At 34.5% G+C, this 27,455-nt stretch overlaps 1 protein-coding gene across 1 annotated transcript in view; it reads right to left on the bottom strand.

Moving 5' to 3' along the window:
• Positions 1-20,794, bottom strand: part of thw (chitin-binding domain protein thawb) — a 43,467-nt gene extending 22,673 nt beyond the window's left edge. Inside the window, exon 1 of the mRNA XM_018508003.1 lies at positions 20,553-20,794. The gene's annotated coding sequence lies outside the window, so the exon portion shown is untranslated. The remainder of the gene's footprint in view (positions 1-20,552) is intronic.
• Positions 20,795-27,455: the final 6,661 nt, after the last annotated feature.

The following is a 27,455-nucleotide window of genomic DNA, read 5'->3' as shown; positions in this document are numbered from 1 at the left end:
CGAGCTGCAGCTCCGTCGCTCATTAATGGAGCGCTTAATGTTGCGCACACAACACTCAGATGCTGTAGTTGCATGTGAATACAAATGTCTCAGAAATCATATACTTTCTCTTGGGAATCTCCTTGAAAATATTGAAAAAACAATGGCACTTGTTTCAACGTCGAAGTCACATCACGTTTCGACGTGAATTCTCTTCAGAATATATTTAATGAAAAATGAAAAGATTTTTTAATTAAGCTTAGATGAGTAAATAAAATCCTATCCTTTTCCTTTGGTTAATTTTAAGATGTAATCAACAAAATTTTCATCCGATTAAGAAAAAATTATCTATTTTAATTATTTAATTAAAAAATAAAATTAATGTACGCGATTATGTACTAAATTCAGTTTAAATTAATGCTAATTGAGACGTATAGAAAAGAAAGCAGTAAAAATAAAATTTATCATAATTAGAGTCATGTACAACTTATCTTACCCAAGAAAAAAAATCTCTAAAAAAGTTTCAAACTTCATGAAAACTTGCATTTATCGGTACTGCTTCAACTTCAACACCATAAAAAATCTGAAAGGAATGTATATTTTATGTAATTTCTTGAGTATCTTAATTTATTTATATATGTATATATATTATATTTTTTTCTAATCATATTTCTCTCTGGGACAATATAACGCGCGTATAACGTACATTAATTAAAATATTCAATAATTAAATAATAACGCAATTAGCGGAAAGAGATAATGATCGGGTCATGCGGTTCCATCATTTCGATCACTAAATTATTGATGAAAATTAATTAACTAATTATTAATGAAAAGCGCAAGCGAAAATAAAGAATGTCGACATAATACACGCTAGATTATCCCAGCAATATGCGGAGCATTACGCGTTGTCATGCTTTTGCTTCTCACACCCTCGAATATAGATACGGACAGATGAAACAAACTTTGAAATTACATGCTGTGACATTTATAAAAGAAAAAAAAAACATTTTGATATAAACTAAATACGCGATGGAATAATTAAACGCGAGTACTCTATATAAAATACAAATTAATATACTTCAATAACAATGCGTGCGTTTAGTTACTCGTACCAGACTGTTTCAAGTTTGACACATACGTTACAAATATTATCTTACTTTATGCAGCTCGGAAAGGTTAGATCATTGAGAACGAGGAATCCACTCGGATATTGATTTATAATGTATTTGCTTTATCGCTTCAGAGAATAGGTCAACACAGTTACTAAGAAAGAGAATTGATATCTTTATATAAATTATTCTCTATTGTATAAAATTATTCTTGTATAATTTTAATACAATATACAAAATACAATTATATGTATTTTGTACCTGGAATTCAAATTTTTTATATTTGATATTTATATAAAATTATATCTTGTGTTGCTATGGTACATCGTACTGAGAAAAAAAGTTATTAACTTGATTGAATGCGTTTAGTTTGTAGCGATTATTTACTTCAAGTATTTAAATATTTAGATTAAATATAGTGAATCATGTCAACAAAATCTTATAATTTAAACCATATTATTTATGTGAATTAATAAATATTTGCATGACAGCTCATAATTGCCGCATTTATATAGTTGAATCAACTAATATTTTTTTAAATCAAAAACTTTCTTTTCTCACTGTATAAACGCATTATTCGCGTTTTTTTAGAAGCCATGCAAAATCGACGGAGCATCGAGTGAAATCAGGGAGACACCCTGCGCCGTTGAGTAACCACTTAATTCGAAATATTAAAGACTATCGACGACCGCACGTAATCTCCGGTAATCTCGCGTTGTGATGTCTTGATTAACCGGGCAGACGATGGCGAGGATTTTCGCCAAGGCGGAGAGGATCCATTTGTCGCAGTCACGACTATGAGCGGGCCATCATTACAGAGGCGGTCCTGGAATTTCGGATTATCCGTGACTCCGCAGGCGACCGATTATTATTTTAATTCGCCTGCGGCTCACAATCCCTCCTGGCAAATCGTCGTCGTGTTTCCAGCGCTCCTATAAGCGTTCTAATTGCGTTACTTATTGTCGACGTTTGGAACCAGAGGAGTAATCTCTGCGAATTCGAAGTTTCAGACTATAGCCACAGGGAACTGTCTCCGCGTCTAATCGTAATGATAGAACCGTCGCACAATTGGCGTAAAACACATTTCTGAGATATCGAAAATTAAACACGTCGAAAGTTACACCGGTTTTTATCTCCATTCGAACTCGGAGGAGCTGCGAAGATTGCGTTCACTTCCCTGTGAGAGAGAAAGAGAGAAAACGAGATTTGTAACTTTGGCGAACGATTCGATCTCCGGTTATCAGAGAACATTCAGATGAACATCCACGAATAGACGGGAAAGTGCGACGCTCGCTGCTCTGTCTCAGCTTACGAGCTGCAGCTCCGTCGCTCATTAATGGAGCGCTTAATGTTGCGCACACAACACTCAGATGCTGTAGTTGCATGTGAATACAAATGTCTCAGAAATCATATACTTTCTCTTGGGAATCTCCTTGAAAATATTGAAAAAACAATGGCACTTGTTTCAACGTCGAAGTCACATCACGTTTCGACGTGAATTCTCTTCAGAATATATTTAATGAAAAATGAAAAGATTTTTTAATTAAGCTTAGATGAGTAAATAAAATCCTATCCTTTTCCTTTGGTTAATTTTAAGATGTAATCAACAAAATTTTCATTCGATTAAGAAAAAATTATCTATTTTAATTATTTAATTAAAAAATAAAATTAATGTACGCGATTATGTACTAAATTCAGTTTAAATTAATGCTAATTGAGACGTATAGAAAAGAAAGCAGTAAAAATAAAATTTATCGTAATTAGAGTCATGTACAACTTATCTTACCCAAGAAAAAAATCTCTAAAAAAGTTTCAAACTTCATGAAACTGAGAAAACTTGCATTTATCGGTACTGCTTCAACTTCAACACCATAAAAAATCTTAAAGGAATGTATATTTTATGTAATTTCTTGAGTATCTTAATTTGTTTTAAAAATAGAACGTACACGTTGATTTGTAATCGAAACAAGTGATTTCAATTCAGCTAATACGTGAAATACATGCAACAATACTGATGTTCCAATTAACACGCGTAACGGAACGCAATAACTTTAATATGGATTTTTTCGATAAATAATGCCACTGATTTCTAAACCGATTGTTTCAGTCTAACGATTAATTGAACCGATTTCACGCACCAATTTCATGATCAAATATTACTTCGCCTCTAATATCTAAAGTTTGCGAAACATTAATTGGCAGTTCACATTAAATATTATACCGACAATACGCTTTTGGCTTTTCATAAAAAATTTACCGTAAATTAGTATCTGTTAGAAACATAAAAAACATCATGAATTTTTCCGCACCGTCAGCACAGAAAATACTACGCATTCATTGTGAAAATAAATGGCGTTGAGCAAAAATCGGAGAAAAATTTTTGATATAATAAATACGCGAATTTTTTTAAATTCTTGTAATCTAAGATGTATAAATTATAATCTTGTGGATGAAAAATTACATTTCGCGGTTTTGAAGCAACAGTCCGTTCTCGTATTTAACACCTCTCTAATAAGTGATACTGCGTGTACCGAGCCACACTGCAGTTAATTAGAAACTTAGAAAGTAATGACGCGGATGAGATAATTGTTACGTCGCCAGGTTTCCGCATGGCGTTACTTTCAAGCGTCTTCCTTTTCTTTGTCGCGGCACATTTCTCCCGTGTTTACGAGGTTACACTTCAGTTCGTCCATGCGTTTCTCCAACGCGATGCACTCGCTCGCTTATCGTCAACATCTGGTCTTCCGCGCTTAATAGCGATTGAGAAAGAATACCGGTAGGTCAGCCTCCTACACTTTTGTTTTTACACCACTTTTCTCGTGATAACTCACGGCTTCATTGAAATACGAAATTATGTATAATAACTAAAAAAAGAATTAATTAGAAAGAATCTTACAAAATAGCGAGAGAAAATTATGATAATTATAAATAAATGAACAAGTTGTATATTTTCATGTTTACCTTTTCATATTTACTTGCGGAAGCTGGCATTTATACAGGAAAGGGCAAACCAAAGCTTACAAAAGAACTAAACAGAAGGAAATAAGTAATGGAAGTAATAACTTAATAAGAGGATTTGATTGCATGATGGTATATCGGTTAAATACTAATGAGAGCAATATCAATGAATTTCGTAATTTAATTAAAGCAAAGAATGACGATATTGCTCCTTTATTAGAAGTAATTGCAAAGCTCGCGATTACCGCGACGAGGATTGAACTTGATGTATAATTACTCAGTTTATTTTTATTGTCAATCAAATAAGATAAATATATAAAGAGAAAAATAGATATGCAAACAAATAAAAGTGATAAAAATTACAAAAATAATTTAATTTATTCATATTCAACCATTTATTCACAAATAATTCTAAACTGTTTAATCTTAGATTTAAAAAACTAAAAGTATTAAAAAATTACTTTTTATTCAAAAAGAATATTTTGTTTTAATACATACTGTATTCGTCCAACATAACTTCTTAAATTTTTTTTTGAAACTCGAATTAATGCAAAATAATGTTAATTTATCTCATAAACAAAAATATAATTTTATCTTTATGATCATTTTAAAGATTGGAAATTGTGTAATAGATTATTTAAAATGTAAAAATCTAAGAGAAACGTGAGGCACAAAGATACATCAGTCTTTGTTTCTAATAAATACAGCCTCTTTTTATGAAGGGGAAGACTCGATCCCACAGAATTAATCAATACAATGTAAGTGATCGATTACCTTCCTGCATGATGCATAGCAAAAAGAAAAGAAGCAATCAGAGAGACGAGGATGGCGGCGTGCAAGCAACCGTGAAAAGGACGAGGCTCGCGTCAGGTCGGGAGTTTTTCGCAATCAGCGCGGGTGATTACTTCCTTTATGCCTCCTCACGGAGGACCGGCACGAAACAACCGAAGAAGAAGCCGCACTGCCGCGTTTTCTTCACTGGGATCGGCATGGCATTTCGTCGTTCGAAAGAAGATAATCGCACGCGCGAGCCTTAAGCGATCTCCGTTCAAGGCAATAAGGCACTATCGCGCGGCGTAGCGCCGAATTTTACAAGCGCACCGTATAATTCGCGTGTCGCGGATCTCGCGGAGAGGACGCCGATTTTACGGATCGATACCCGTATCCGTCACGAGATCAGCTCTCGTGTCGATTAGACGTAAAAAGCCGCGCCTCGTGTGATTATGACATGGCGAAAGGTCAGCGATCGACCGAGCCGAAATCACCTGAACCAACAACAACCACGAGTCACGATAGGAGATCCAAAGATCCTTGCACCTCCCGTTCCGTAATCACCGACTCGCTTTCGAAACCGTTGCCGTCATGTTACCGCGCTACCGGTCATCGTAATTGGGGTCCATGGACCTTCTGCCATCGCTTACGCGAGTCGCTTAACCCTGTAATCGTAACAGTATTTTAATCTCCATCATATCATTTCCATCGGTAGCTCTCTTTCTCTCTCTCTCTCTCTCTCTCTTCTCTATCTCAACCTGATGCCGTTTCGCTAATGCATTGTAATCGGTAGCTAGCATTACTGCGACGAAGACGTATATCGCTGGCAACCATTCTATTACCCTATGTTATTAACTCAGATGTCGTGAGCTTGCCATGTATCTATATGCTGGTGCATGCGTGGGTAGAATCTGACATGTCATACGAGCAGCTGAATTAATATTAATTAGAGCTAATTCTATAGTTGAATGAGATAGCAAAGATCAAAGTTCAAGTGTTTCGTCTCGCATTACTATTTAATAATGTATAGTATATGTTTCTATAGGATCATGTAAAAAATTTAAAATATATTTTTCTCTATATTATACTATTTTCTATTTTATATTGGAGAGAGAGAACACGAAAAGAATTGCGAGAAATTGTTCAAATTTTTATGTTTTAAAAATGTATTTAATATTTTAATACGCGCACAGTAAAAACATAGAAATATTTACAGTTAATTTTTTCAGAATCTAATTGTTGGAAGTACGCTTTTGATCCGTTTAATATATCCGCTGAGATATTTTGACCTACTCATCATAAAATATTAAAAACAATTTATATAAATAGCTGCAGGTTGTTATCAAAAATAGTTAAAAAATTCCTCGAGAGTTGCTTTTATACCATGTATGTTATTGCGGCTCAGTTTTGTTTACTCGAGCAGCAAGACAATGAAAATAGAATTTTAATTAACAGTTTTAAGAATAACGTTGCTTTAGAATGATGTTGTAAACAGCAAAATGATGTTCTCTAAACAGACGTGTAAGAACAAAACACGTGTAAGAGTCTTTCGTAAATCAATTGTATTGAAGAGTAACATCGTTGCCACGCGCGGTGTATAAACTACCAAATTGCATCGCGCTGAACAACTCTAAGAGTTAGTGATAGATGACACGAGATGATCAAACACGATACAACAATCGGCGAAACACAGAACGTCGAAATAATACCGATGTAAACTGTGTCGAGCAGCTTGTTAGAATCGATATACCGACCATGTATCTAGATTCGCATATCTAAACACTTGCGACTAGGTATGCATGTATATACAGATTGCCATCAAAGATGCTTGTTTCTAACGCCTCTATGCATTTAAATGTAAAATACCAGCAAATGGAAACTATTTGCATGCCTGAAAAGATACATTATGTAAATATCTACGCCATTAGTCGTCATTATGTGATTTTGGGTATTCCAATTCAGAAATGGAAACGAGAAATTTATATAAGGACTTAAATATACAAGAACAAGAATTAATATTAAAAATTACAAAGCACTAAATAATAACTTTGAATCAAATTTTAGCCAATCTACAATAATCGACTCATTTAATTTATTGATTGAAGATATTAGAATAATAAGTCACGAGTATTAATTATCATAGATTTTACATTTGATATAAGTTTTAAACGGCGCGGGCGATGCAATTGACATTTACGAAGGATAATCCAAAAGCTAACGAAACATTCCGGAATGTTTCATTAACCTCTTATCTCCGGATGGCCAGGATTCTTGTCAACGAACTGCTTTTCCGTTCTTCGTCGCGAGAAGTGATTCTACCCCTCCCCCCAAACCCTCCCATCTTTTCTCCCCGGCACTCTTTCTCAGATCACCGGATCAATCGGTGGCGAAACGAGGTCTTCAAACAAGTAGAGTACCAGGCGAATTCCCCCGTACAGCAAATTCGATGTAGGAGAAAGGAAGAGAGCGTTGCCCAAGCAGCACACCGCGCGCTACGTGGAACAGGAACGTAATTATTATCGCCGAGTTACGTATTCGGATGTTCTTCCGCTCGTCGAATCTTCTCACATACTGCACCACGCGCATAGACGCGCTCGGAACAATAGCTTGGCCTCAGGAGCGATTCCCATATTATGCAAATCCCAGCACTCTCCCTGCTCCGGCAACCGCACCTCGTCCCGCCTCGCCACGTCTCTTCGTCTCTCCTCGACAGGAGGATAGGATAGTTATGTTCACATTCGGAACATAGCCGTTGAGCACAATAATTATGGGCAATCGGTTTTATGAACGCGTCGAGATATTCAATTTTTCATTCGCTCCTTTCAGAGGCAAAACTTTTCCGTGTCCACGGTTTTTTTCAAAAAATTTTTAAATGCAGAAACTTTGAATTACATATTTAAAGAACGACGCGTTGCATTATTCATGTTTTTAAAAAATACGAAATTGCGGCGCAAAGATAAATGTTCGTATTTGTTTCATCCCTTCATTCGTATTTGTTCATATTTTTTTCGCAGTTTTGCGAGATGTATCATTGTCTGGTAATATAAATTTCAATACCACGATTTAATCAAAGGACTATTTCCGTAATCAACTATTAAAATTATAAAATATATACAACTGCAATTTTCTCGCGTGAAAAAATATCACAGTTATGAGAAAATCTCTCTCATTTTCCGTCTCTTCCAGCGTTGCGTTCGTTTTGTGGGTCACTTTGCCAACTGCAAATGCAGAAATAAAATATTCAGAGTCACTTCAACCCGTTTCGTGAGTGCCGTTTATCTGGCTCCGTTATTGAGCGCGTCTATACGCAATCTAAATTTATCAACATTTAAATGGGTGATAAACTAAAAGTGTTTTACCTTTCATTGGATTTTTTTTTCTAACAAGTTACATCGACAAAAAAATATAGCTATTGCATCCGTGAATATGAACGTGAATATTTCACCAGTTCCATATTTTTGTAAATTTTTCGAATGCACGTTGTCATGTTGCGGTTTTTGACGAGCGCCATTCATGTAAAATCTAAGGTCCGCTGTTTTTCGAACTGCCAATTTTCGCTCTCAGGGGGTATTACATTTTCTCATATTGAGTCACTGTGTCGCAAGCTGCGGAGGACTCGTGTAATCTCATGTTTTGAATTAAGGGAAATGACGCAATCACGGCAAGGAAGGTGGAAGGCCGCGCCACAAAATTTTTCGAAATACCAAGTCTTACCAAGAAATTATGAAAGTTTCGCCTTCGAAGAAAAATTCGCATCAGTGGATCAGAAAGACAGATAATGTCAGAAGCTATTATTCGGTGGTCGGTGAGATCCCAGTTCTTTCCTTCCTGAATGGGAAGACGCGATCGCTGGATCACGCCAACGAGAGATAAGTCTTTTGGATAATTTTATAATTACAATTACGGTGTGTATATACCAAAAATAAGCACAAAGCACGCAGTAATTTAACACGTTAAAAAACTAAAATATATACATTTGAAAAAATACTAAATTTTAGTAAATATTTGTTTGAATAGTTCTAAATAAATATTTAGCTAATATAAACATATATATTTATTCAATAAAAATCATTAATTTAAAGTAACTATCATTTTTTTATTGAGTAAATATTTATTTACTGTATATAGTACTAAGTAAATGTTTACTTAGTATTATTCAAAAAAATATGTATTAAGGTTTAGTAATATTTTTTTCAATGTACTATATAGAGGTATAAATAAAAATGTGACGAGAACAATTGTCAGGGTTACAACGTAACAGTCACACGTTTTTAATTCAGTAGTAAAAATATTTCAGTCACCTTACACCACTTTTTTCTCGCGTTTCAGCATTTTGAAGTAAAATTTTAAAAATATAAGTTAAAAATTTTAACATCTTTTTAAAGATATACACGTATTTCTTGCGTTTCGATCAAATGTATTAAATTCAAATAATAGATTAATGAAAAACTGCAAGTCATCGAAATAACTTTAAAGGATACGAGGCTTCAACTCTGATTCTCGATACAGTAATTTTATTCTCACTTCTGTTTTACACTCCATTTAGCAATAAGCGTAACTGTCCAATTTCGAGTTTAATCTGTGCGCATATGTCATGTCAACAGATTGACACGGGACAAAATGGTGACATTTGCTAAATTTTACATTTCAAGAGCAGTAAACCAAAGATTCATTGACACTGTATATTCCCAGCTCTAGCTAGCGTTGCATTTAGCGCTACATGCGACTCCCTGATTTCGAATGTTATTTGTCTAGCCCACGAGAGACAAACGCTTAATGACAGTACGAGATGGGAGACAGCCGCATTTAGCATGCGGCGAGGATAGGAGGGCCAAAGTTTAGTCTTGTGACCTAATTTGCCGCCGCACGTTTTGCAACGTCGGTCGCTTTCCACACGAGATAACGAAATTAATGACTAATTGGTCGACCGGCTGCAAAAAGAGTTGCATCGTTCTGCAATCATGGCGTGCAATAATGTTCAATCGATTCCCTCAACGTCTAATTGAATTTAGCCGACAGCTGATTGAATCGCGCGATTAAATGACCAAATCTCATATGGGAAAACGAGCACGATTGTAAAATATATAATCTTCTTAGATATCACTTAATATTGCTTCTTGGATATATCGCGTGGCGTTTGGCTTTGCACTCTCGTACATTTAACGAAGAGCACATCCTCCGTTGATTCAACGCAAACAAAGAGGAACGGTAACGCGAGACGTCAACGTACGGTAAATACATGCCATAATCGCATACAATGATACGGCCTTCCCGCTTTCTCGATAAAATAAAAAACTTTCTTTCCCACGCGCTCACCTCAAAAATTCCCCAATGCACTCTAATCATCTGCCGTGAATTCCAGCATGCCGCAGTAAAGATATCGCCCGAGGATTTTGTTCTGTTTGCATATACATAACTTTGCGGAACCTCTTGTTCCGTAACGGAGATTTACTCCTTTCAGAAATCACTGACTGCAATTCTCTTCGTGTTAACTCTTGACGTGCTGTCTATCGATAACGTATTTCTCACGATAAAATGTCAGTTTATGTGCTATCTGACGTGACGATTATCACAAATACTGTAATTTTTAATACCGTTTGCTTAGACATTTTTGAAGTTACATTAAGTCTCAACTACAGCTAGGCCGATATAATATTCATAGTCAGATCTTATATTTAATGCTGTCTAAGTACAATCCTAAAATGTCATGAACCAACCAGAGAGCCGTATTAGTATCTCAAGTCATCACTTAAGATAGTCCTAAAATAAAAACAAACTATGAATACCACTTCATTAAAATATACGCATAGTCTTAATATTTTATTTAAATTATACAGATATTTATGATTTTAGCTGGGCCCTGGTGAGGCATCCCAAATTTTCGACACTTTACTAAAGATTCTTAAGGCGCTTCTAGACGATATGCCAACTTTGCATGTACGCGTATATCATATTGTGATAGCTCATATCGAATGAACCATTGAACTATAAATATTGAATAAACTATCATATTACCGACATAATATTGAACAGCTAGGCTTTATAATAAGTCTGAAATTTTTCATCTCCTCTTCACGATACTTAAACATAAAAATCCATAATAGTAATACGGTGGAGAGCTCTGGGAAATCTCGAGATCGAACCAACAACGATTTCCTTTTAGCACGCTCAGCTATTCTCGCTGTATGACACCAGGGAGGGAGCTTTTTGCATACCTCTTTTAAAGTTTAACAATAAATTAAACATTATAAAACTGCGCAAATAAGAGCAGTTCGAGGAAAAAAGGTTTTCTTATACCTTGGAAAAGAATTTTCTGAAAGGTTTTTCTAAAATTACAATTGCCAAAAGCTTCGTGAGCTAATTATCATTTAATTTTAAACTTCCATGTTTTACTGCATTTTCGCGTAATTTTGTATCGTAGATTAAAAATTATACTTGCGAGAGAAATAGGAGCGTTCTCTTGGAGAATCAATTCTGAATTCGTTAAAGGGCTGTTGACGTATATGGAAAAGGACGCACCGTGGATCAGGGACATCCCGTGTAACGAAGAGAAAATATTCCGCAACTAATTTGCATTCTAATACCCTGGACGAAAATCTAATTCGAGTCTTAATTTATTCACGTCCTATTAGTTATCTCTTAAGTTACCTATTTGCACTTAGCTCTTTCATTTATTGTTAATAAAGGTTAAAATTTAATTTTATGTTTTTATTCTCTTTAGAATTTCTATAACAAATCTTTAAATCTTGTGTGATTCCTCAGAATCTCTCTAATTCCTACAAAGTTAATTAATTCTAGACAGTACGATATTTGTTCCTAAGTTTGAAATTGTTCGTGTTCTTCGATGTTTCGACGTTTTGAGATGGTTCAGGTCGAATAATGTCTTATGCGAATTAGAGATCGTGTGTTTAATTAACGTGACAGCGGTCTAGAGGACTCTCTGGGCACAACGAGAATGAGTTTCACGTTTCTGACAGTCGCTCAGGAGGGAAGTCCGATGTCGGAACAAAGGCAACTAGATAACGAAGCTAGGCATCTTGTCTTAGAACGTATACGTATGTACCTCCTTCCTCCTTTGTAATGCTAATTCGATAATTATTTCAGCAGGATTAGCTGAGAAAGGGCGGAGGAATACAAGTATGAGGAAAGAAACGTATGTGCATCGAAAAATCGGTTTGTCTGCAGTAAGTAAATGATATTCAAACAGACGATTCAATCAGAGATTTTACGCAAATATTGGATATTTATTAATTTTGTCGAATAAAATCTCGTTTTACGTTCTGTAAATTGACGCACGTCAATCTATACTCAAAGTGTACTCCACAACTCGACTATATCACATAAATATTTTAATAATTCGCTTTGTATAGAATCGTTTTTCGTCCACAAAGCCTCGATCGAAAGTTTCGACGTCAAATTACTCTTAAACATTAAAATTCTGTTAAAACCTGCTATAGGCCAAATGAAATTAATTAAAGCGCCGTTGACGGTGCTCAGCTAAGTTCTAAAGTAATGAATTTTACGAAAATACAACAAGAGATATATCAATACTACTGTAATCGATTTAATTTACGTAAGCGGAAAACAGAAATGTTTAATAGAATTAATATAGTAAATCTGTTTTCAAGCACCACAAATTTTCGGTTTAATAAATAAACCACGTAGAGAGATGAAATGCATATATACTCTCTTGTAATCCATATATGGTCTCTTTGTAATCCACAGAGCATTCTGTTTACCATAGCCGTAGCAAACCTCGAAATTCCGCAACTTGGAATTGCGGTGCATTTTTGCGATGGCGTTTATCGTCGAAACTTTCCGAATTCGAAATAAAAAATGGCACATAGAGTTTGTTTGTCAGCAAGGTACAGAGTAAGTGCTGTGCAACATGCCGCGGGGCATAATATCGATATCGATATGGTCGCACGCGCGACATCAAATCGCGGCGGAGCGTGCACGGGATCTATAGCACGCTCTCTGCTGCTATTAGATCAATAACTTTGAACATTCACCGATATACTCCCACCGGTACACAGCCGTCGATCGATTTCGACTTTCGTCGTTGTACCGGCATCGAACGCTTATCGAATACGTGAGATTCAAAGACCTCGAAAAAGTAATAATGGTGAACTTTTGTTTACGTTTCCAATAATATTTTTCCAATAATTTTTCAATACTTTTTAATAAACACAGATTTTTTTTTATTTTATGAGCTGAAAAATATGCGAACTGTCCCAATATTGCGACTACAATTTTAATTAAAGATTACACGGGGTTTTTTAAATTTAAAACATATTTCAGTAATTATAAACGAAATATTATAGTAATTAAATTCCAAAAAGAGAATTTTGATTAAAATTTATTTGCATTCAGTAAAGAAACAATGTTAATATCTGTTTTAAATATAAAAAGTTCAATTTAATTTGTTTTAAAAATAAGATACATTCGTTAACGATATGTTCTTCGATGTTTATTCGAGTAAAATACGATATTATTCCTTTTAGTAAAATTTTCTACTACAGATACTATACATATGTATTTTACGCAAAGTTAAAAACGCCGTTCGAAACTTTGCAGAATCCAATAGCGAAATGCTTATTAAATTGCATTGGCGGATAATCATTTTTGATCATCTTACATATTTCGAATAGCGGTGGGCATTTCACAAATTCGGTACTCGGGGAAACCTTTGAGTTACGCGAAATATCAAGTATCTCGATTGAAATCGGAGTCGATTCGTCGATATGCTTGTGATAACGGCGTCATTTTTCCTTTTTAATTGATATCTAGGAACACGTCACATATCGAGCGTATATTTTTCAAACTTTAGAGAGTAATAAATCTTATATCTACAAATATATGTATAATATACAGGGTGAGGCATACAATTTGCACATCTCGAAAACTTGTAAATCATAAGTATTGTAAACTAAAAATTTCAAGGTCAATCAGCTTCGTATTTTCAAATGAAGCTGATCTTCAAGTCTTTTTAACGCCTCCACTTATAAAAAAATTTATGCATTGTGTAATGACCCCCTTAAAGTCAAGCAACTTTTACTTTTGTATATAACAGTATTTTATACAACTTGGAATTTACCAAGTTTTTCGAGGTGTGCAAGTTGTATGCCTCACTCTGTATTTTTATTGTAAGATGCATCTACATTCACACACAATTTCTGAGATTTACAATAATAATTTCTCATTAATATGTGCCAAGTCCCACACACCATTTCTATACTTAAACTTTTAAACAAAAATACATAGTGTACCAGCTGAAGCATAAATTTAGTACTGCAGTTCATTCACGTCCTGCCTAATAGGGAGACGTTAATCTCCTTGTAATGTAGGAAAGGTCCTTAAGGCGGCAATTGCTTTCGCAAAAGTGGTATATTTAATACAAGTAAGATTTATGGATTGTTACATACTTTATTTGTGCGTGTGTGTATTATGCACGAAAGTTTCAGTAAATTTCTTTCTTACGAACATACTGTATTATCTATATATTATATCAATTAATCTTTAAATTAAGCTAGGAGATTATGTATGTGATTAAAAACTAAAAATGTTTTATAAACTGTAGAACTGTAAATAAATAAAAAAAGTTTGATTTTGAACCATACAAAAGGGGGGTACAGTAATATTTTAATTAAAAGTTTTATCGTTAAGCATTTATTCGACAAAGTTAAGAAGCCATTTTGAAGTAAAAATAGAAAAAATAATGGATGAATCTACTTCGATGTGGCTTAGACGTCTAATCCATTATCAGAAACATAACAAATAACGTTTCAATATTTTTTATACGTATCCCTAAATACTGCGATCGTTAGAAGTAAAAGAAAAGGACCTTGTCGTACAGCATTATATTCAATGTTCACGTCAAAGCGATTACATTTTATCGATAATAGGATCCGCGTTGGCCATGCGACTTGTCCGCGGGAGTGGCAGCAGGGACTGCTTTGATGTGGAAACCGGTCGGACGCTGCTAGTAGTATAGCCAGAAACCAGGCGTCCGGCAGATAGTTTATCGTATTAGTGGACGGCCCACGGTTCCGCGCGTGGTACCTTCAGCAAATTGGGAATTACGGCAATATCGAAACTTTGATGCAGCCCTGCTGATCCCATCTCGGAGTCATTTCTCGGTTCAGTTTAAGAACGAGCACAACCTTACGTGCAATCGACGAGATTCAAGATAACAAAATCATCGCGATATTACCACCGATCGAAAAAATCTGAGAAAATGTGTGTAAATATTTGTTTGTGTAATTTATTTCAGTTCAACGTTAAATTAACATAGAACATGATTCGTCAGGATTCATGTACGCTTGGCTATATATTTCTGTTCATCGTGACGATATAGAATTTGAACGAGGCAAGAAATAAGTCGTTACATTGTGCACATGTTACTCCTGTAGTTATACAAGAGACACGATTCTTTTTTGTTATGCACCAACTGTAACAATCTGTTTAATTACAAATGCCATAATCGGACTAGCAAAAAAGAGCTATTAAATAAATCTTCCCCGCGTCTACGTACATATCTCGTTACATTCTGTCGCAAAACAGGTTTAATGCAGCATGTAATGCTGAACAAGAGCATTTACATTGCCGCGCGATTAACGTCACCTCGGTGAGGCGAATTATATGCGCTGCGTAAAAGCACGTCCTCCGAAATGCATTGAACCTCGATATGACCCGAGAGCTCGTCATTACGTCGTAGCCCGAATTAGTATCCATCTATTACATATTAAATTACATCAAACGCGCGCTTGTGATTATCGCGTTTGTGATTGCGCCGTCATATCGCGGTCATAATGTTGCAGTACACATCGATATCGTTATTTCCGAAATTGAAAGGACGCTTATGGGAGTAAAAACCGATACATCCAACGCAAAGGGAAATTATTAAATTGCGAAAAAATCTCTGTTTTGTCATACGATATTTTGTTGTCGTTGAAAAACTTTCCGCTGTCATAATATGCAGATTGTGTTTATAGTCAGACTTGTCACTTTCAAAACTCGGATTTCGTGCCGCGATACAATTTCATGTCGAAATAAAATCCAATAAAATAATAAATTAACAATTCACTCCACATGTATGTATCGCGTATCATTTATATCGTACAATAAAACGCACGGATTTTCGCATTGACATTGTGAACATTCGACAGATTTATTTTCACTCATTGATCGTATTAATCGTAAACTCTGAATAATTCTCCTCAATATTCTGATTAAATGATCGATTTGACGTTGAATAGCTTTACTTTACGACTTCCATTTAGAGCTTGCGGTTTTTGTAGATATCACACACACACGCATTTCGGAACTAGACGGTACAATCGAATCCGGAACTAATCACTGTAATCCGGATCTAATCTGGCGCCGTGTCGGTAGCGCGTGAAGCTCCCGCCAAGATCAATCAGGGATAATAATTGGAAATTCGACTTGTACCAAATCACAATCATAAAGACAATGAAGGCAATAATGAGATACAGATAAATGATATCTATAAATATATTTAGACACTTCTGCGTGTGAATGTGTAGATGCATCAATTAAGTTTTTAATTTACTACAAAACATGTATAAGTCTACGCTCTTGTTAGAATAATAGCATATTATTCTCTTAATCTTCTAATTCTGTAACTATGTAAATAATAAGTCTCTCTAATAGTGTTAAGCAGGTGCGAGATCTGTCAGAGGGATAAGTAAAACTATACAATTACGAAAGTAGGGCGTTTTACGCATTATCTAACGAAATGAGATAAATTGCATCTTAAAGTACACGGGTATATTCTGTGTACGTCATTATCTATCTTGATACTTGTTTTAATAGAAGGGAAGAATTAGCCAAAAGTAGATTGATGGATATAATTGTCTCGCATTTCATGGAATCCATTAAATATTTAACAAACCTAACTTAGACGTAACGTGATAAGCTTGAAATAATTCACACTTCTGTGCACAGAGAGTTCGGCTATTTAATAAAATTCTCCATCGAATAAATCGAAACTTCAAGCGGATTGTACGAACGAAGCGGAATTCAATAGCTCTTCTTTGATTCTTTCGCTCAGACAGAAATAGAAACGACCGAATAACTCGCGTATATAAGAATTAACAGGGTGAAGAAATTTTATTGTTTTTTATTAACAGAAAGAATGTTTCGACGTACATTTTCTCTCTCGCGAAAGAAGCTCGCGCGCCTACAAGCTCGAGTGTGCTACACAACGTGTTACACCCGAGTATAATTACACTGATGTTGGCCACACAGCGTGAGACTCTTTTGCGCCACGTTTTTGTCAGACAGAGACAAAACGAGGAGAGAGAGAGGGGGGGGGGGGGGGAGGGAGAGAGGAACGACGGGACGAGATTTCTACTTTGCGTGCCTGGAAGTTCGCGTGGAAAAATGGGTCATACACACATTTCGTTATGACGTATTGCTTAACGATTCACCGCTTTGTCCAACATCGCATTCTGCGTACTTCATTCACTGGGGAGCGCAGATTAATTAATTAGCTAGAGATAAGATTAATTAATTATGGCGACCTCGACGAGTTCGACCTAGGGACGTTTACTATCATCGTATTCGACATCGAGTCGAGCAAGAAGTTGATTCTCATGACCAAAGACTTAACTCTAATTAGATTTACGTATGTTAATTAACGAACGTGATAGAATTTTGCTGCATTTATTAAATGTAAACTTATTAAATATAAACCGAGGAAAGCAACAATATAATTCATTATTCCATTAACAGCTCCAGTATTTACTTGTTAAATGCAATTAATAACTTCTTGAATAATACAATTATAAAATACAAAAATGTATTCAGTACAGCAAACAGGGTGATATAATAATGTCGGTTCAAATAAGCATGTTTTTGAATTTGATCTCAGCAATACTGAATATAGCTCGTTTCCTCTCTTGCCGAGAAAGGCTAAAGTTAAGGACTTTTAGAAGGATCTGTCGACACGATAGCACAAATTGGGTCTGCCCCGTTCACATATAAGAGAATCTCCTAAGGGAATGAAATTTGCCTGACATCGTGCAATTATCTTTCAATCTTATTCTATCGGGCATTATTTCTGTCTGTTTAAGTATAGAAGATTAATCTTTATCATTTAAACACAGAAAAACAATTAATAATATATAACATAATTGTATAGCAGCAGCTTTTTACATTTCATTACATTGATTTTAATTATAATTACATCGATTTTAATTGAAATAATTAATAGAAAGGATTATGAGAAGCAGATTTATGAATTTTACATTAACGTAAATCGATATTCGTGAGCACATTAATAAATAACAAGCGCAAGGATATTGTTATGTCAACTATATAGAACATCGGTATCCAATTTATGCACGATGTTTGATGACGAGGCAAAAGCTAAAGACTCGGAAGGATCTGTCAGTCTGCTTGCGCGATAATGGAGTAGCAAAATATACATCGCACAGCTACCTTTCAGTAAATAATTCCACTGAGTCGACTGTCGACGACGCACGGATGCAAAGCGGATAATAATGATACTCCAGGAACCTAATATCATTGATATCGTGACATTTCACATTGCGAATGCTTCGCGGATCTTCAATCTTAGTTTGCGATACACCGCAAATATTCCATATCCAGTTTCGCATAATAACTGGGAGGAAAACTAGGGGTGCTCGATACTCTCCTGTATATTGTGCAACAGCAGATGTTGAATGTTACAAATAATACAAATGCCAGACATATTAGAGTTGTTCCCGAGTTAATCCCTCGATACATTATGGAACTTACATAACATGATATCCTCTGTATGAGAGAGAGAGAGAGAGTGTGTGTGTGTGTGTGTATTCTGTATTATTTTTTAATGATTTACTACCAACCATACAGTATATTTTATCCGAAAACATCCTGGAAACGTAGAACATTCAGAAGACACAGGAATGTTCCTTCGACGTCTGTAGGGCGTTTTTTAAAGGTCTGTGCTATATATATAAAGAGTTGAATTTTGAATTTATTCTAACAGTGTCAAAAACTGCGCTGAATTAAAACATATGAAAATGTAAAATTCAATTAATTTGAATTCCCTTTTTATTACGCTTAACAATATTGAAGACTTCAGGAAATAATCCGCCGAAAATAAACGAGAAATTATTTTATGACAAATGTTTTCATGTCGGACTTCAGTGGTCGCTATTTAAATGTATAACGTTTGAAAAACTGCGCCTTTCCTGGTGTCGACGAGAATAATAAAAATGATTGTATGAGCGCGGGGCAAAGCGACGCGTGGAAACGCGCCAAAGTTTGTTCGATTCAATGGCAACCCCTTGAAGCGTCTATAACCCTTGGGAACGATAGAAGCGTCCGGTAAAATGTAACGAAATTAAACGGTAAAATGTTGAGAAATACTCGACGAAATTATTTAAAATTTTCATTAAAAATCTGATTCATACGGCGCATAGTAGCCAATTGACAAAATGTAACTATACATATAATAAAGATTTTTACATTATATTCATTTACGTATTTTCTGTTTGCATTCATATTTTCAGTTTTATATGCACGATCCATCATTTTATTTGTAAATGAAAATAATATATACATAGAGTCTATTATTTTTATGGCATGGAGATAATACAGTGCCCAATTTTTATCTTGTATCGCTTAATTAATAATTAAATAAGCCAATAGTTATTAGTTAATCAAACCGTAAATACTTTACGCAGATTTTACTGGAAATAGGTCTGACAGCAAAATGCTAAAAATGCTTAAGTTAAGAGGATTACGTTAAATATCTCCTTCTTGTAAAGTAATGCTCCATCGATCCACGTCAGTTCGTGTTCATCTCCGGCTACGAAAATGCCCAGCCCGACGATGACCCTTCAGTTAGACGCGTCGGAAAATTCTCATACCTAATGCATTTATAAATTTCAGTTCAATTTACTGCTGAATTTTGGTGCGAGTGCGGTCTTTACGTGCAAACGTAAACTCCGTAATCAGCTGTTTCAGACGAGAAATCCTCTCTCCAATATAGGTAAGTGATATATCACTTTAAAGAGAGAATTTTTAAACTAAATAATCGTCGACGAGCAAACTGGCAGACAATTTGATAGAATATTTAAGCAAGAAATTGTAATTTAATTTAAAAAGATACACGTAATATAGAATTTTACAATAATAACTTCGTAATCCGGGATACATTAACTAAATCAAATCTTAAACTTTAAACAAAATTACCAAACATTCTGTATAAAACTGTCCTGGACCGAATTTTAACTCTGAAATTCAAGAACTGTTTTGCAGCATCGTTTTGCATTTTGAATCCATTAAACAAAATGATATTTTATCAGATTTTATCAGAATTATCTGAATATCCTTGTTTTTGTGCTTCATATGTAAATGTATAACATCTATATACCGATTATTAAAAATTATATTTTTATATAAAAATTTGTAAATCTAGACTAAAGAAAGACATATACCTATATATGACATTAATTATTCTACTCGCTCTTATTTTTTGCTTTTTTATTCCTATTAGTTTGACTTTCATATTTCGAAAAGGTGCAATCCTAAATACAAAAAGGTGAAAAAATAAAATAAACGGCAGATGAAGCTAAATGCTTATTGAAGCTTTTTAAATAGAAAAATACCAAACTACCAATGACAGAAGCAACAGTATATCCATTCAGATTTATGCGAGTTAATCGCTGTAAAGTAACGTGCACGACCACCTCGTACCTGTTAAGCCCCGTCTGACAACGATCGCCGACGGCGAAAATACTATCCTGGATTCTCTCGTTTACCGATCCTCTAAATTTCCAAAGTCGTAGCACACACGCGGCCGGTTCCGGAAAACTCCGGCCGATACCGGAGCGAAGCGTCGCACGCGCGCGAACGCCGCGGATGCGATCTCGTTCGCGTGAACGATCGGCAAGAGGAAAAGAGGTAAACCGGAGAAAAATAGAGAAGGGAAAAAAGAGAAAAGGGAGAGGAAGAAAAGGGAAGAGTCAACAGCGTACAGCCGAGGCCGAGGGAACTTGGAGCGAGCTCTCTCGTCGCGAGGGAGTCGCGGCACGGTACTGACGAGTCGTCCGTGGGGCGCACAGACCTCATGCCGCCAGGATCTCCATCCCCACCGACCCGGCACAGCGCGGCGCCGATATTCAGGGCCGGTTGATCAACAGTGAATTGCCTTGCCGCGATCCTCCAACGACTGGAACGATCCCCCGATCATCTCCCACGTATGAGGACTGATTACATGAAAAGAATCATTTTACTCGAGAATTAAAAAATTCTACTTTATTATAGATACTCTCTAAATCTAAATCAGTGGATAGTCACTAATTACCCAGTGGCATACTTAGCACTGATAATCGGTGAAGTTCAATTAAAAATGGAAGAATGTTTAGCATTATATAACTAAGATACTAACATTTTCACGTTAATTTCAATCTTCCAATACCGTATTCATTAAATTTAAGCGCTAAAACAAGATTAATTAGATCACATGATAAAGACTAGCTAGGTTACGGATGTCATATTTAATTCACTGATTACCAGTGGCGTACTTGGCACTGATAACAGTGATTATCCACTGATTCAGATTTAGAGAATATAGATCCAAAAGTAATTTTGTTACATCATCAAAATGTGAGATGCTTAAATTGCTAGAATGTCAAAATTTCTTGCTTATTATGCTGGAGATTTCTACGTAACTATTTTGATGATACAACAAAATTATTTTCAAATCTGTATCTATAATTAAATTTTTAGATACTTCAGCAAAGTCGTTCTTTCTGTGCAGCTGTCCGTGTATTCAACGTCCGATATGCAGGATTGAAATCACGTTTAAGGCCACAACACAAATTTTTGCATAACATATAATAACGCATAAGTGAATGAAAGTAAAGAACTCTGATTGGTTGATTCTCTTATGCATTATACGTTATGCAAAAGTATGTGTGCTGCTTTTATGTGTGACCCTAAGCTATATATAATCGGTTTGTCGCAAATATCTAAAAAATTTCAGTTTCATAGAATGTCTTTAAGTTTTTTGACGCTTTGAATATAACTATAATTCTTTGGTAAGTGTCCAATATCCGAAAGTATTCGATAATTACATATCAAGTTAAAACGATAAATTCTTCTATAAAACACGTTTCAGATTTCAAATTCTTTTTTATGAAACAATCTTATTATTACATCATATTTCCTATTCTTAGATTTTCTTTGTGCCTTTCAATCGTTTAGACAGTAATGTGAACCAACACACAAGCAAGATAGGCCTAAATAGATGACTCAAGATTAGGAGAATTAAAAGTTGCGTGATTGTATGGCGAAAAAAGTCAGGTAATCTTTGGGACTGAACTAGTAGAGAAAGTTGTAAGTGATCAGCCAAAAAAAATACAGGCTTTATTATGCAAATAATTATGATTTTTAAATAAGATAAGATAACTGATTTTACATTGATGCCAATAAAACTAATCGCTTAATCTACGTTAATTATGTAAGTTGCAGCGATAGCTTAAGTAACTGTATAATTATTTAAGCAATATTAAAATTGCAAGGTATGGAAATGAATGAAATTTAATGAACGGGTATTGATTGTATGGATGTCTGTATCAAATGTAATTAGTATCATCAAGTCGTTGCACTTTTTTCTAGTAACAGATTAGAAAATCTAAGATCATTGAAGAAATTAATTGTGACTCGAATTAACAATATCCTTCTATTTTTTATCCTTGATATATTCTGGACAAAAACAATTATTTTTAGTATATTATTTTTTATACATTATTTTTAATATACTTATTGCATTAAAAAAATCGTAATTAAATTGTCAAAATACATAACGTTCGTTCTTGTTACGCTAAATTTATGGAATTTTTCAAGGAATATTAATTTCTTTAAAAACGATCCTTTTAAAATGATTATCAAAATCTTCCTCCGGAAATATTGAAGTCTTAAATCGACTACCTAAATATTCTCGATCGTAAACATTAATTTGCGAAAGTAATAATGATAAGCGCGGTCACGCACGCACTGCATCATGGAATTCTATAGTTTCGCAAATCGCGTTCATTTGAAACTACATACTCATCTTATTTGGAAGACTACCCTCCGGCTTTTGGAAATTTAGCGCTCGTGCGCGCAATGAAGATAACGCCAAATATTTAAACGTGCAGAGTAAATGTTTATTTACCGATAAAACTGTCGTAATAGTTGTTCTTAGTTATATCTATCCTTACGATAGTACGTTTCTACGGCAACATCTAGCCATTCAATTCAGGACGCGCGCGTTCTATTGCTATGAACTTTCGATGTCACGACTCTCTGATTCTTATCTGAGTCTTCTCCAGGATTGCGCTGTTTATTACGTATCGTCATTATTACATATACAAGAAGGCACAAACTCAGCTTGCTAACTTCCAATCATGTTATTGATTATAGTAATAGAAATGATGATTACGCAGTTTTGTAAATAAAAATACTAGAAAACATAAATTGTGTAATAAATTGAGCTAATTTATAAAACTTCGAAGATTTAGAATTAATAATGTTTTCTATAAAAAAACCTTAAAATAAGAAATGCAAAATGTGAAATGACAATGCATCAAGTATTTGATTTGCAATATCAAACAAAATCATATATAGAGAACGAAATGTCTGAGGCGTGGAGAAGAGGCAAAAAACAAAAGGAATTTTATTCTTTTCAATCTTCATCTTCGTAATCTAAAGACTAATCTTACAAAATTAGTCTTTGCTTTCTCCTTTCCTTATTATTATTCACAGATATATTCAATTTCTTTAATCTGCTAGAGGGATCCTTTTCCTCTTATATCATCGCCTGACATTATAATACATAATGAAAATAAAATAAAATTCTGTGGAAAAGTCGCATAAAATTTCATCACCTCTAAATTCATCAGATACATACGCAGCTCCTAAAGATTGATGCAAATCTTACGAAACAGTTGATATACGATCTCGAGCACACCGGGCACTTTCTCTCGAGCCGGTAAGTAATGTAGGCCGATATAAAAAGACTAGTGTTGGTTTCAATGTCAAGGCGTGGATAGCTTTACCGGAAAGGCGTTAAGAATTGTACTCAATTAAAAAGTAGATTAAAATTAAATTTGATAAACGCGTTTCTACTTTTTTCTTTATTTTTCCTTATTTTTCCCCCTTATTTCCTTATTTTTCCTACGTACAGTCTTAATTTAAATTTTACTTCATCATTTCGCTCCCGAGATTAAAACTCTTAAGAGTGTAAAAGGAAAAAGTAACAAGTCGCGCGGATCTTTTTTTCGCCGAGAAAAGATCGTCTTCAGATACACCAGAGGATAATAGCGGAAGCTCGACAAAACCTCGAGGCGATGCAATGTATCATACGGCTAGATTCTGCGGAACGTTTTGCGAATTGCCGTGAGGGTCACGACATGTGCCATATCGTGGCTAAAACCATAAAAGAAACCGCAGCCGCACGGAGTGCAACTTTCGATTCGTTTCTCGTGATGCGACGTACCGATAGCGTAGTAAGCACTACCTAGTGAATGACACGATCTCCCACGCCTCTCTATTCGTCTTCTTGACTGCGCGCGAGGCGGAGAGGAAGTCTCCTCTCGCAGCGAAGAGAGAGGCAACTTACGGGCTCATCCTTTTACTGATGAACGCGTCGCGCCAGTAAACTCACTTTCATCTGTGATATTAGCCGAGCCAAGGCGAACGAATGCGCAAGGCGATTCGCCTTTCGATTTGCGAGACACGATCGGGTCCTGTAAGCATCTATAAACGTCCTCGTACGGACGATTAACCCGTGAGGGTGTTTGACACCGATGCAGTGAGTTGGAAAGAAATAGAATGCTATCTTCCAAGCGTTAAAGTTATTACTTAAGCTAGAATGCCAACTGTCAAACGTTATTGAGACTTTCCGTATATTAGTAATCCAAGATCAAATTAATTTAAAATAATATAGAGATAAGATAAATGTTTCATGTCCGGACATTTATAAAAAATTTTATTTTTGTTTACATTATTATTAATCATAATCAAATATTTTTTAAATATAATATTACATTTTATTTGTAATCTTTAACCCTCGACTACATGAGAGAGTTACTTGGATCCGGGTGAAAATTTTAGTCGGGCGCTATTTTTGTATAAGACTAATATTGCAGAGTTGAAATGGGGGAGGGGAGGGGAGGAGAGATAAAAAAACTTGGAACCTCTGTCGATCACCGTGATGCAATTAAGAAGCAAACTTTCAAAATGCATTTTATCGAAAATTTCATTTTTTAATTAAAGATGGCATGGTATTCAGTGTTAAAAGACTCATTTTAAGCTACTCTACGGTGTTCTGAAAGCATTTTTTCGCCATTAATTTATATGCTGAAAAAAATCTAGACGTTCAAAGTGCATTATGTTCTTCTGCTAGAGACAAACAAAATATTATGCATTTGTTTACCATTTTTAGTAATTATTTAGCAATTTTATTTAACATTTCACATCATATCTGATTGGCAAATTATTATTTTCTGTAAGGCGTGTAGTTTTCTTGTGACTTTTTTTCTCGTTTTCTGAAAATTATATTATAAATTTTGAACAAAATGCATTTTGAAAGTCTGCTCCTCAACTGTTTTATTGTTACCTTGACGCTGATTATGATGCAATAAAAGTTTGACTTGGGTGACTCGGACCCATCAAATGTAAATTCGACGGATTTTTACCAAAAGTGAAAATTCGTTTTTAGTAAGTAAGCCTGTTTATTAGTGCTGTATTCAAGTATATATGCTGTTTTCTTATAACTAAAACATATAGTCAGAAATATATTGTCAGAAAAAACATTTTTGCGAGAGAGGCGTCTTGGCGAAACGTTCGCTTTATTTTCTCGTAGTTATAAAGTCGTAAATAATGTCGAAATCATTATATATTTGATATAAAAAATATTTTTATTACATTTTTTTTTTTAAAGAAAATACAAACCAGAACACGAAAAATGCCCCCACTTCAATTGTGCAAATAATTATACTTTTTAAATGAATCATGTTTTTTTTTAAATTCACGTTTTCCTCTTTTTAAAACACTACTTATTTTTATCTGTATCTTTTTTATCATAAGGACATTTTTTGGAAAAAAAAACACTGATTTTTGCATCTTTTTTACAAATTGTTTTTTAAAATTTTTTGGCATAACTTTTTTAATTATTATCAAAACCTTTTTATATTTCGACATTTTAATTTTATACATTCTGGTATTTAATTTAAAAAAATTTTCATTGAGATTTGTAATAATTACAGAGTCAGTCAGAAACGCTGTGGGTGACTTGAACTCAGATATGTAAATTAAAACTCTAAAACGATACATGTAGTTGAAGGTTAAATACAGTTAAATTATAACAAATTAGTATAGAATATTATAACAAAAAAGCATTTAAGATTAATAATAATAAATTTTGTGTAAGTATACAGACATTTACCTTACTTTTTATAAAGAGGATTTATCTAATAATAAATAATTACAAGAGTCTTGCTTCCTTTGCAAGAAATTTTCCATTTTATGTCATGTATTTTTCCGCACTATTCGTTACGCCGAGAATTGTGTTAATTTACGAAATTGAAAAAAGAAATACGTTAGTTGATTGAACAACATAAAGCTCCGCACGTGAAGCGAATTCATTCGAAATTACTATTAGTCAAAGTGATTTAACAGTTCGATTCTATATTTAATGGTATTAAAGCTACGTTTTTTTTTTCCTATTTTTAACACGAACTATTTAACGTGATTATAATCTACGAACGTGACAGTGACGTAGATATGAAAGCCAGTGTTTGCTTTAATCCTGTATTGTCCTCTTTTTCCGTACTATATTGTACACGCAAACGAAACGACACTGCTATACACCATTGTCTCCCGATGCACTTCTTCATGCCAGTAATAACAGCAGCACGTGTTGAAAAAAAGGGGAAAAATACACCCTTCGCGAAAAAGTCAAATTACAGTGGTGGTACCAGCGCAGCTCACGACAAGCACTTTTCTTGAATAACGTATGCGGACGTGGTTACTGGCTGCGACGTAACGACGAAGCTAGGTGGTACTTAAGAGGCGTTGAAGTATGAGAAAGGATATTTTTAAATGTGCATTCTTGCACCCCAGGGAAACCAGGAAAACCATAAAACATTTGAATTAAAAACCGAATTAATGAACATATTTTTTTTTAACAAAAATTATGAAACGATGTAAAATAAATCCCTTAAACCGACGTAACTGCTGTATTTGATAACTAAATAAGAAAATTTAAGAATTAAAATTTCTTTTTGACTGATGCATATAAAACTCGCTGCGTAGAGAGTTCCATATTAATATTATATTTTATCATATTATGTTTTATATCATTATAATTTATTATAAATATATCATTATATGATTATACTTCATATTACTATTTTATGTTCTAATATTATTTAAACATGTACGGAATAGAGCATTTTGTTAAATATTCGTACAGATAATTAAAAGGATGTCATTATTAAATATATCGTCTTTGATATTATTTAAATTTATCAGTATTTAATAAAGTTGTCATATAAACTTAAAAATTTAATATAAAATCAATAATGGAGCGTTTGCTATCGGTACACGGAG

This window comes from Trachymyrmex cornetzi, unplaced genomic scaffold (assembly GCF_001594075.2).
Source record: "Trachymyrmex cornetzi isolate Tcor2-1 unplaced genomic scaffold, Tcor1.1 scaffold248, whole genome shotgun sequence".
NCBI lineage: Eukaryota > Metazoa > Arthropoda > Insecta > Hymenoptera > Formicidae > Trachymyrmex > Trachymyrmex cornetzi.
This window is presented reverse-complemented; position numbering and strand designations above follow the sequence as displayed.